Source organism: Hypanus sabinus, chromosome 2, assembly GCF_030144855.1.
Source record: "Hypanus sabinus isolate sHypSab1 chromosome 2, sHypSab1.hap1, whole genome shotgun sequence".
NCBI classification, from domain to species: domain Eukaryota; kingdom Metazoa; phylum Chordata; class Chondrichthyes; order Myliobatiformes; family Dasyatidae; genus Hypanus; species Hypanus sabinus.
The window spans coordinates 166340164-166353900 of record NC_082707.1 but is presented as its reverse complement, the minus strand read 5'-3'; positions in this window follow the sequence as shown (position 1 = coordinate 166353900).

Below are 13737 nucleotides of genomic sequence, written 5' to 3'. Positions count from 1 at the left end.
AGGCATCTGTGGGAGGAAAACAGCTGTTGATGTTTCAGATCAAAATCCCACATCATGACAATTCCTTTCCTCGCATAGGTGCCTGTGGGAGGCATCAGATAGAGTTGATGGGATTGTTTTGCTTTGGATCAGCAAAGATCCTGTGGATTAGATGGCCTTGTAATTCAATACTAGCTTAATTTATTATAATAACATGGAACCTTATTTAACAGAATACTATACTTTTGTAACCAAAGTAAAAACGGAAAACACTAGCAATACCCAACAGGTCAGACCAAACCTGCGGGACGATAAACGGAGTTAGCATTTCAGGATCTGACGGAAGATCTTTGACCTGAAACACTGACCCTCTCTCTCTCCCCTCATGTAGCCTGACCTGCTGAATATTTCCAGACATATCTTCTTGTATTTTAAGGAATCAGATTTACTATCACCAACATATACGAGTGAAATGTGGCAGCGACATAAAAATCTCAAAGTTACAAAAATAAATAAATTTTTAGAAAAAGGGAGTAATGTTCATGGATCATTCAGAAATCTAACAGTGAGGAACATTCCCAAATCATTGCACCTCTTCCCTGACAGTAGTAACAAGAAGTAGGCATGTCCTGGATGGTGAGGGTCCTTAATAATGGATGCTGCCTTCTTGCGGCATCACTGCTTTGAGATTTCCTCGACGGTGGGGAAGGTTGTGCCCATGGCTGAGTTCTACAACTCTCTGCAGCCTCTTGCAATCCTGTGCACTGGAACCTTCATACCATAAGACATGGGAGCAAAATTGGGCCATTCAACCCATCCAGTCTGCTTCCCATTCCATCATGGCAGATCAGTTATGCCCCTCAACCCTATTTTCCTGCCATCTGACTGTAACCTTTGACATCCTTACTAAACAAGAACCTATTAAGCACTGCTTTCAATATGCACAGTGACTTGGCCACCACAGCTGTCTTTGGCTCTGAATTCCACAGATACACCAGCCTCTGGTGATAGATATTCCTCCACCTCTCTGTTCTAAGGGGGCAACTTTGTATTCCAAGGCTGTGCCCTCTGGTCTTAGAAACATCCTCTCTACACCCACTCAATCGAAGCCTATCAATATTCAATGACACTCCTGCCCCCAACTCATTCTTCTAAACTCCAGCAAGCACAGGCCCAGTCTCACCAAATGCTCCTCATACATTAACTCTTTCATTAATGGGATCATTCCCATGAAACTCTGCTGGGCCCTCTCCAATGCCTGCATATAGGAGGCCCAAACCTGCTCGCCATATTCTAATTGCAATCTGAACAATGGGTCACAAAGCCTCAGCATTACATGCTTGCTTTTACACTCAAGCCCTCTCAAAATGGTAATTGAGTTCTGACCAGCCACCAATTTGGTCATCAGAAGTTTGAGACCAGGTGATTTCACTCAGATCCACTAACAGAGCAGGGAAAAAAACAGCAGCAGATTGCAACAATGTAATTAAACTCTGACTGGCAACCAGTGGACATTTGGGATAGATTAGCAAAAGCAAATTAAAGGAAGGCAGGGGCAAGCACTGCGGATATAGTTAGAGTGACAATCTTAAGGCTTTAGCTCTTTGAGGCTTCACTCAGAGAAAGCTTTAAAAAAAAAGCTTGAGGTAAAGCTTTTTTCCCCCCCTTCCTTTCATTATATCTGCTCAGTTAGACTGTAGAGATACCAGGCAGGATAGTTGAATACTCCTCCTGCAGGAGGTGGGAAGGCAGGGAAACCTCCAGTGTCCCTGATGACTACAACTTTGAGAAGTGCAATCAGCTGCAAAATATAACTACCTACTTTAAGGAGTTGGAGCTGGAACTGGATAAGCTCCAGATCTTTCAGGAGCTGAAGGGGTGAGAGAGTCCAGAATCAGGAAACAGGCAGAGTCAATAGTCAGACAGACAGTGCACAGATACAAATGCTGGAAAGACTCAGGAAAACTCACTGGCACAATCTGGCAACAAACGGGAGGACTGAAATACACTGAGCAGTAAACAGAGAGGCAGATGACAGGTGGAGCACAATGAGACACAGATGCAGCAATACAGGTAATAATGAGAAACAGGTGAGATACGGTGTACTCAGTGATACAGGTGCCAGAGTAGAGCAGGAGCACATGGCAATACAAAAATCACTGTCTGACAGCTAGTGGGAAAGACAAAAAGATGGAGTTCAACTGGAGGTACTGACACTAATATCCTAGTGGGAAGGTACTGCATGGGGGTGGGAAGTCAAACTAAAGTTGAAGGGGATGGGATCCAGAGTGCCAGAACATTTAGTGGAAAGGTTGTGAAGACAAATGTTGCTAAGACCTCAGACAAAGTTAGAAATTAAAAGGTTGTGCACGGTGGGACTAGTGTCCAGTGCTGTGTATATTTCAATGCAAGATTTATCCTGGGAAAGGTGGATGAGGTCAGGACATGGATAAACACTAGGAATTATGACATTGTAGTCATTCATGAGACTTGGTTGCAGGAGCGGCAGTTCGTTATTCCAGGATTCCGTTTGCGATGTGACAGAGTGAAAGGGATTAAAAGAGAAGGGGTGGTGTTACTAGTCAGGGAAAATGTTACTGCAGTACTCCATCAGGATAGACTGGAGAGCTCATCTAGTAAAGCATTATGGGTGTAACTGAAAATTGAAAAAGATATAACCATGTTAATGGGGCTATATTACAGACCACCCATCAGTCCTAGGAATTCAGAGGACCAACCAAGAGATCACAGACTGTTGCAAGAAACATAAGGTTGTTATGGTAGGTGATTTTAATTCTTCACATGTTGACTGGGAATCCCATACTGTAAAAGGACTAGATGGGATAGAGCTTGTTAAATGTGTTCAGGAAAGTTTCTTCATCGGTACGTAGAAGTCCAAATGAGAGAACATGCAACACTGTTTCTGCTGTTAGGAACTGAGACAGGGCAGGAGACAAGAGTTTGTGTTGGAGAACACTTTGCATCCAGTGACCATGATGCCATTAGTTTCAAAGTAAATTTGCAAGAAATTAGGTCAGGTCTGCATATTGAGGTTATAAGTTGGATAAAAGCCAATTTTGATGGCCTCAGAAATGATCGAGCAAGTGTGGATTGGAACCTGCTGTTTTCTTGGAAAGTGGGAGGCCTCCTAAAATGAAATTTTGAGAGTTCAAAGCTTGTATGTGCCTTTCAGAATAAAAGGCAAATGTAACGTGTAGGGAACCTTGGTTTTCAAGAGATATTGAGGCCCTAGTTAAGAGAAAAAAGGAGGTGCATCTTTGGTATAGGCAAGTGGCAATGAATAAGGTGCTTATGGAGTACAAGAAATGCAAGAAAACACTTAAGAAATAAATGAAGAAAGCATTAATTTGCGCTTATGGGCAAGATGAAGGAGAATCCTAAGGGATTCTATTGTTACGCCTATGCCCAACTCTGAGGGGCCGAGGGGTACAAAGTAGCCCCCTCCTTTTTGAGAATCGCAAGATCGCTATTAATTCAGGTCAGGAGACCCAGGAAATGAGAGAGACGTTTGGAATGTGTCCTGGCCTCCGCAATACAAAGCAACGGACAACGGCCATTGTCTCTTGGAGACGGAATTGTGTATTGAGTACTGTACTATTCATTGAAGCCCTCAGGGAATGATCAGAGTGGGCTGGTTGAGGGATTGCATCATCCCAACCTGATTGACATCTGAGACCCCGTGAGTCAGGATAAAAGAGGGTCTGGGGAACAATCCCTTTAGACGCACCAGAAGAAACACTAGAAATCCTGTAATAGCTCAGCCGGTGGAAAGCCCACGTGCGTCATTTTCCATTTGCCTTGGAATTGGTGGGTCTTGCCACGGAAGAACGGCTTTAGCTAAAACAAAGGAGAAATCAGCCCCAATGACTCTCGAAGGATTGACATCATAAAAGGAATGGGCAAGTTTTAAACTCTCTCTCTCTCTTGACTCCAACCAAAGGCTGCAGCCTGCATGAACTTGAGTGACTTTTATATTTCCATCGGACAATACATTAACCCTTGACACCGACAGAGCTATTTCTTTGTGATTATTATTATACCCGCTCTTTTAGACTTAGTAGTGATGACGTATATTATCTGTATATTTGCATTGATATTACTTCTGAGTATTTTTATCAATAAATACTGTTAAAAATAGTACCATCAGACTTCAATGGACCTCTCTATCTTTGCTGGTAGGTGACCCAGTTACGGGGTTTATAACACTATGTTAAGAGCAAGTGGATGGTAAGGGACAAAATTGGTCCTCTGGAAGACCAGAATGGTAATCCATTTGTGGAGCCAAAACAGATGGGGGAGATTTTAAATCAATTCTTTGCATCTGTATTTAGTCAGGACACAGTCTATAGAAGTGAGGCAAAGTGGCAACAACTTCATGGACCTTGTACAGAGGAGGAGATGTTTGCTACCATGAGGTAAATCAGAGTGGATAAATTCCCAGGACCTGACAAGGTGTTCTCTCGGACCCTACAGGAGACAAGCGCAGAAATTGCTGAGGTACTAAGTGACAGGAGAGGTACCAGAGTGTTGGAGGACAGCCAATGTTGTTCCATGTTTTAAAAAGGCTGTAAACAGAAACCAGGAAATTATAGCCCAGTGAGTGGGTGGGGAATGTTATTGGAAGGTACTCTAAGGGACAAAGATAAATAAGTATTCAGATAGACATGACCTGATTATGGATAGTCAGCATGGGTTGGTCATGTCTAACCAATTTTATAGTTTTTCGAGGAAGTTACCAGGAAAGTTGATGAAGGCAATGCAGTGGATATTGTCTACATGGACTTTAGCAAGGCATTTGACAAGGTCCTGCATTGGGAGTCTGGTCAAAAAGGTTCAGTCACTTGGCATTCAGGATGAGGTAGTAATTTGGATTAGACAATGGCTTTGTGGGAGAAGCCAGAGAGTGGTAGTAGATGGTTGCCTCTCTGAATGGAGGCCTGTGACTAGTGGTGTGCCGCAGGAATCAGTGCTAGGTCCTTTGTTGTTTGTCATCTATATCAATGATCTGGATGATAATGTAGTTAATTGAGTGCTACCTGGCAGTGATGCACAAGCACATAAGAAATAGGAGTCGGACTAGATCTACTGGGCCAGTGAGCCTTCTCTGCCATTCATTAAGACCAAAGCTGATCAAGCCATGGACAGCGTTCCACCTACCTGTCTTTTCCCTTTTGTCTTTAATTCCCCTACAGTGCAAAAATCTATTGGAATCTTAAATATATTGAAACATCTCTGGGAAGAGTATTCTACAAATTCACACACTCTAGGAAAAGTAATTACCCCTCATTTGTCAAACCTATTCCTCCAAATCTGAGGTTATGTACCCTAGTTCTAGTCTCATCTACTAGTAGAAACATTTTTCCTGTCTCCACCTTATTGATCCTTTTCATCATTTTATTTTTCATTAATGTCCCCTCATTTTTCTGAATTCCAGAAAGTGTTGTGCCTCAACTCCTCATCGGCTAATCCCTCCATTTCCGCAATCAACCGAGTGAACTTCCTCTCCAGCCCCTCTCAAGCCAGGGTAACTTTTCTCAGGTAAGAAGGCGGGAACTTCAGGAGTGACCTCACCAGTATTCTGTACATTTATAGCATAGCCTCACTACTCTGAAATCCATCCCTCCAGCAGTGAAGGCCAACATTCAATTTGCCTATTTGAGATGAGATGACCTCCTTCTTCAAAGAAAGGAGATTTCCTTCCTCCACCATCAACACTGCCCTCACCCGCATCTCTACCATGTCACTCAGCTCAACTCCTCACCACCCCACCAGAGACAGGGTTCCTCTTGTCCTCACTTACCACCCCACTAGCCCCTGAGTCCAACACATAATTCTCCATAGCTTTCGCCATCTCCAACGGGATCCCACCACCAAGCACATCTTTCCCTCCACCTCCACTTTCTGCTTTCCGCAGGGCTTGCTCCCATTCCTCCCTCCCCACTGACCTCCCTCCCAGTACGAACCCTCGAAGGTGGAACAAGTGACATACCTGCCCCTGCACCTCCTCCTTCACCATCAGTCAGGGCCACAATCAGTCCTTCACCTGTGAGCCCTGGGGTCATCGGCTGTATCCGGTGCTCCTGGTGTGGCCTCCTGTATATCAATGAGACCCAACGTAGATTGGGAAACCGCTTCACTGAGCACCTACGCTCCATCCGCCAGAAACAGCAGAATCTCCCTGTGGCCACCCTTTCCAATTCCAATTCCCATTTCCATTCCAACATGTCAGTCCATGAGCTCCTCTACCAGCATGATGAGGCCGCACTCAGGTTAGAGGAGCAACACCTCATATTCAGTCTGGGTAGCTTCTAACCTGGTGACATGAACAAACTTCCGATAATTATCCCCCCTTCATCAATCCCCCATTCCCATCTGCCTCTCTCACCTTATCTCCTTGCCTGCCCATCACCTCCCCTCCCCTCCCTTCACTTTCTTTCATGGTCTTCTACCCTCTCCTATCAGAGTCCCCCTTCTCCAGCCTTTATTCTCTTTCACTAATCAACTTCCAACCTCTTTACTTCACTCCTCCATCTCCTGATTTCACCCATCACCTACCACCTTGTACTTCTTCCTCCCCTCCCCCCCCACCTTCTTGCTCTGACTTCTCATTTTTTCCCAGTCCTGATGAAGGGTCTCAGCTCAAAACATCAACTGCGTTCTCTTTTCCAAAGACGTTGCCTGGCTTGCTGAGCTCCTCCAGCACTTTGTGTGTGTGTTGCTTGGATTTCCAGCATCTGCAGATTTTTTATGTGTTTGATCTCCAAGGACCCTCTGCACAGCAGCATGCTGCAGTATTCCACCATTCAAATAATAATCTGATCTTCTATTTTTCCTTCCAAAGTGGATGACCTCACATTTACCAACATCGTCCTTCATCTGCCAGACCCTTGCCCACTCGCTTAACCTATCTATATCTTCCTCTGCACAATTTGCTTTTCCACTCAATTTAGTGTTGTCAGCAAACACAGATATGCCAAACTTGTTCTTTTCTTCTGAAATTTGTTAATGTACATCATAAACAGTTGTGGGCCTGGTGATCAACCCTACAGCATTGCATTCACCACTGACTGCCAACTAGAGAAACACTCATTTATCTCAACTCTCTGCCTTCTATTGGTTAACCAGTCCTCTGTGCATGCAAATACATTACCTCCAGCTCCATACATCCTTATCTTATGGATAAGTCATTTATGTGCCATTGAACACCTTTTGGAAAATCAACTGAAACACCCACCTATCTACTGCACTCATTATATCCTCAAAGATCTCCTGTAAGTTTGTCAAACAGGCTCTGCTCTTCTTGAATCCATGCTGCATCTGCCTAATGAAACCATTTTATCTGGTTGTCTCACTATTTCTTTCTTAATGATAGCTTCACACATTTTCCCAACTACAGACATTACGCTAACCAGCCTATGGTTACTTGCCTTCTGTCTGCATCTTTTTTTAATTGAGAAAGAAGTGGTGGCATGACATTCTAATCCCCCTGTGACCTGCCCAGAGTCCAGAGAATTTTGGAAAATAATCACAAAAGCCTCTACTTCTGTGGTTCATGACTCTGATTACAGTGGGGATGAAGCTGTCCTTGAGCCTGGTGGTACATGCTTCCAGGTTTTTTGTATCTTCTGCCTAATGGGAAAGGGGAGAAAAGAGATTGCCCAGGGTGAGCGGGATCTATGGTTATTCTGTCCGCTTTACTGAGGCAGCAAAAAGTATAGACCGAGCACATAGAGGGAAATCCATTTCCCGTCATGTGCTGAACTGTGTCGACAACTCTCTGCAGTTCCTTGTGGTCATATGCAGGTCATTTGCCATACCAAGCCATTATACATCCAGACAGAATGCTTTCTATGCTTTAACAGTAAAGATTGGTAAGAGTCAACAAGGACATAGCATATTTCTTCAGCACCCTTAGGAAGTAGAGGCCTTTGTGAGCTTTCTTAGCTGTGATATCAACATATCAACCAGGATAGGCTACTGGTGATGCTCACACCTATGACATCTCAACCTCAACACCATTGATGTAACCAGGAGCATGTGCACCACCCCTGTTTCTTAAATCAATGACTAGCTCTTTTGTTTTGATGACATCGAGGGAAAGGCTGTTACCATGACACCGTGCCACTGAGTTCTCTATCTTCTTCCTGTATTCTGACTTATTGTTATTTGAGATGTGGCCACTACAGTGACATCGCCTGCAAACTTGTAGATGGAGTTAGCGCAGAGTCTGGCCACTCAGTCATGAGTGCACAGGCAGTGGGGTAGGGGGCTGTGGATGCAACCTTGTGGAGCACCAATGTTTAGAATAATCGGAGGTGTTCCTGTCTATCCTTACTGGTTGCAGACTGTTGATCGGGAAGTCAAGGACCCAGTTACAGAGGGGGGCATTAGCTCCCAGGGTCCAGAATTTGGTGACGAGTTTATTTGGAATAATAGTATTGAAGGCAGAACTGTAGTCAATAAAAAAATAGTCTGAGGTGTATGTCTTTATTGTCCAGATGCTCCAGAGGTGTGGATAGGCCAGTGGGGTATGGTCCACCGTAGACCTAGTTCAACAGTAAGCAACTTGCAGTGGGCTGAGGTTGTCTAACAAGCTGGAGTTGATCCATGCAATGAGCAGCCTCTCAAAGAACGTCATGATGGTAGATGTTAGAGCCACTGTCAGAAGTCATTAAGGCATGATACCTTGTTTTTCTCGGGTACTGAGATGATAGTGGTCTTCTTAACGCAAGAGGGAACTGCAGCCTGAAGCAGGGAGAAGTTAAAAATGTTTACAAATATCCCTGCCAGCTGATCAGTACAGGATCTGAGGACACAGCCAGGATGCTATCCAGGCCTGATGCTTTCTGTGGGTTCACCCACGGAAGACTGATCTTACATCCGTGATGATGACTGTAGATTCAGGTGGACTGGAGACTGTCATGTTGGGTGGTGAAATATGCATTCCCTTCTATTCAAAACATGCACAAGATGTGGTAAGTTCACCGGGAAGGGCTTTTCTATTATTGGAGATGCTGCCCAACTTTGTAACCCATTATATTATGTAAACCCTGCCATAGCTGATGGCTGGACTGACACTTAACCTTTGTCTCGGCCTTGTCTCTTAGCTTTATGGAGGTCATATCTTGATTTCTCGTGATGGTCAGGATCACCTGATCAGAATGCTGCAGAATTAGACTTCTAAAAAGAATGGATCTCCTGGTTCATTGCTAGTTTCTGGTTTGGAAACACCTGGATTGTCCTCTTTGCTACACAGTCGCCAGCAGACTTGCTGATAAAATCTGTTATTGCTGAGACATAACTTGGGAAGATTATCCATCTTCCTTTTCTTTATTTCTTGTTCAATAGTTCTAAAGTGATTTTTTTTCAAATTTTCCCGATCTTCCAATTTCCCACAACTCTTGGTGACTTTGTATGCATGAGCTTTTAGTTTGATACCTTCCTTTATTCCTTTAGTTATTTAAGGCTGGTTCTCACATCTTTACTGTCCTTTGAACTGGAATATACTTTTCTTGAACTCTACGAAAATTTTCTTTGAATCTCTTCCACTGTTCCACATTTGTCCTACAATATTGCCTCTTCATGGAATGGGCATTTTTGTCTGTTATTACATAACAGACAGAATCAACATGGATTTATGAAAGTGAAATCATGTTTCAAACCAAGGGAATAAATAGGAGGAAATCAGGTGATGTGGTGTTTTGGAACATAAGAAGTCTTTGCAAAAGTGCCACACAATGTATTATTAGGCAAAATTAGGGAATACATTACTATGTATACTAAACTGGTTTGAAGTGAAATGATTGATTAAAAAAGGCTAAGTATAGTTAATTTTTTGTTTTGTGGCTGTGAATTGAGGACTGCTGCAGCCCCAATTGTTCACAACTTGTACATCCACTCTTGTTGGTGATGCTAAGCTAGAGGACAGTTTGGTTGATGAAGAGAGTTCTGATGGTGGTTTAGCTTTGCCTAATTTTAGATTTTATTATTGGGCGAATAATATTCGTAATCTAACGTATTGGAAATTGGATTTGGACTCATTATTGTGTCCGCAGTGGGTAAATTTGGAATGCAATGAAGTAAAGGGATATTCTTTATTCTCTGTTCTTGGTTCTTCTCTTCCTGCTAATTTAGTTAAATTTAATAAACAGATATCTAATCCAGTTATTAAACACACATTACGAATTTGGTTTCAATTTCGGAAATTCTTTACTTTGAAAAACTTTGTGCTTGATAGCCCTATTTTGTTTAATTTTTTCTTTAAACCTTCCTTGACAGATCAAGCCTTTAGCATATGGAAAAGGAAAGGTATAAAATGTTTTCGTGACCTTTTTTTTGAAGGTACTTTGATGTCTTTTGACCAACTTTCCAATAAATTTAAATTACCTAAATCTAATTTCTTCAGATATTTACAAATCAGAAATTTTTTACATAAAGTTTTACCATCTTTTCCCAACTCAACTTCAACGGATTTCTCAGATTTGATTTTTACCTTAAATCCTTGTCAGAAGGGATTAGTTGCTTTTATTTACAACATGATTATGAAGATACAACCAGAGATGTCTGATAGAATTAAACAACAATGGGAAAAAGAACTTCGATACAATATATCAACAGATAAATGGGAAAAAATTTTACAAATGGTTAATTCTTCTTCTATATGTGCTAAACATGCTTTAATAGAATTTAAAATTGTACATAGAGCTTATATGTCTAAAGATAAACTTGCTCGATTTTATTCTCATATTAACCCTCAATGTGATAGATGTCATTCAGAAGTGGCTTCACTGACCCATATGTTTTGGTCATGTCCTACTTTACATAATTATTGGAAGGACATATTCGTTACCATTTCCTCAATTTGGAACATTGATTTACAACCTAACTTTATTACTGCAATCTTTGGTATACCAAATGAGGATGGTAATCAGTTTTCTCCTTCAATAAGACGAATGATTGCTTTTGTAACATTAATGGCCAGAAGGTCTATATTACAAAATTGGAAAGAAGTAAATCCTCCTACCACGTCTCAGTGGCTTTTTCAAACTATTTCTCATCTGAGTTTGGAAAAAATTAGAAGCACTATTTTTGACTCGTCAATTAAATTTGAAGAAACATGGGGACCGTTCATCCGACATTTTCATATGAATTAATTTGGCCTTTCCCAGACCTTCTCTTTGTTTATTCTTGTTCAGGTATGGAGTTCCGGAGTTCTTTGACACTATCATATACTTATAAACTGTTATTATTGCCCATGTTATTTTTAGTTTAGTGTTTGTTTTATATATATATTTTCTTTCACACATTTTTAATTTTTTTTTCTTTTTCTTTTGATGATTAGTTTTGTTTCTTTTCATATATAATTATATAGACTTGATTGATTAATGTACTTTTTTGTTGTTGATGTTTAATAGGATATTATTATCCTATTAATGTAATCTTAAGTCTATTGTATCCATAACCTATTCATTATTATGTTATGTTTTTTTATATTTATATGAAACTCAATAAAAAGATTGAAAAAGAAAGAAAGAAAGAGAGTTCAGAGAGGCAATAGAGGTGGATGGAACGTATGGACAAGGACGTGGTAGATAGAATATCACACACACACACTTCAGTGAAAAGTAGTGAGAGGTTGCAAGACATTGGTGATCAGAAGGCCTAGTTGCTTTTGGGAATGAATCACTGAAACCTTCTGCTGGTTGGTCTTTTCACAACATGTTTTGGGCACAAGGGATGCTTTCACCATATAGTAGGCCAGTGTCTGGAATTTTGTATGGAGGTCATCTCCAAACACTTGGAGGATCTATTTGTTAAGTGGGGAGTGCAGTGCAGGTATATCAGGTTGATTCCTCGGCTGGGCAGTTTATGATATGAGGAGAGATTAAGTAGGCCAGGCCCATGCTCTATTGAGTTTAGAAGGATGAAAGAAGATCTAATTGAAAGGTATATTCATTACAATGCTTAATAATAAATAGAAGGTGACATTTGCTCTGGTTGCAAATACATGGTAGAAAATTAAGATAAGGATAAGGAGAATGTTCTTTGTGCAAAGTGTAACTAATCTTTGGAATTCTTGAGAGGGTTGTAGAAACTCAGGTTCTGAATATATTGAAGACAGAGATTAGCAGCTTTTTTTAGACATTAAAATGCTCAAGGGTTATACAATAAGTGCAGGAATGTGGTACTGAGGTAAAAGGTCAGCCATGAACAAGTAGTGGAGAAATGCAAGTATTCTAATCTTAATTTTATTATGTTTTAATGAGCTGATTATAAGAAAGCATTATTACATGGTAGTGCTTCCTGTGAGACCATTTGGCAAACTGAGGCAAATACTGATCATTAATATAAGCACACTTTGATCACATTTAACCTAACAAATATCACCTAGTACCTCTCCCTGACTAGGTGCAAACCAGCTACCCCACAAGTACCCATAAAGCTGAAATCCTCAACCTATTTCATTCCTAGCTTTGTCTAATCTCTACACCTCCACATTGTTCCTAATGCCTTAAATCTAACCTCTACCAGCTGTCAGCTCTACTAAGTGGCACAGTGGGTTGCTAAGAGAGTAGATCCTCACTGCGACCATGTGAATTGCCTGCCAAGGTAGTGTTTGTTGTTGGGTTAATTGCCGTCATTGTAAATTGTCACCAGTATGTAGGCAAGGGATACAAGCGGACAGATGATGAGGATGGGGGGAGAATAAAAACATGGGATTAATGTTTGTGGGTGCTGATGGCTGACTCTGACTCAGTGGGGTCTATGACTCCTGTGCCCATGTCCTACCAAATTCTTTTCATTCATCACTGTCATGCTTTCCTTGTTTTTAAAATGCATAAATTAGTTCTCCCTCTCCCTCTCCCTCTCCCTCTCCCTCCCCCCCTCCCCCTCCCCCCCTCCCCCTCTCCCCCTCTCCCCCTCTCCCCCTCTCCCCCTCTCCCCCTCTCCCCCTCTCCCCCTCTCCCCCTCTCCCCCTCTCCCCCTCTCCCCCTCTCCCCCTCTCCCCCTCTCCCCCTCTCCCCCTCTCCCCCCTTTGGTGAAGATAGTGCTGAGTAGCAGTCTCCACTGAGGTCATGGTTTGGATTTTGCTGTTTTTTTAAAGTTTGTATGCATGGCTTTCGGGACAGAGAAGGAGTTAGGCATCAGGTTGGTGTTTAGAGACAGGGATGTGGAAGGGTTAAAGGTTAGACTAGAGTCTAGTGTTCACCTCCATGCTCAGAAGCCAGTGATGTGGATGTGTGATGAAGGACGTTGTGAATGTCGGACTGGGTCAGGTCAGTGGATCCTGGAACTGCCAATGCAAGCAGGATGCACGGGGACTGGTGAGTGAGCAGGCTAGGAGATTGGGGTCCCATCATCAGCTAGTCCAGAGGTTGACAGTGAAGGCTAAAGTCTTGTTTTGCAGCTGTTGCTTTATTGCTTGTTGTGTGTGCTGTCCTGCTGAATACTGGGGCCATGCTATGTTGTCACTGGAATGTGTGGAAACACTTGTGGACTGCCCCATAGTATGCAAGACACTTTCAAGGAGCAGAGCCTCAGAAAGATGCTGTCCGTTATCAAGGACCCCCATCACCCAGGACGTGCCCTCTTCTCATTGTTACCATCAAACTGTTACCTAAAGTACCTCAGTATCAAACTCAGCGATTCAAGAACAGCTTCTTTCCCTCTGCCATCCAGTGCCCTAGTGGATATTGAACCCACGAACACAACCTCACTTTATTATATATATTAATT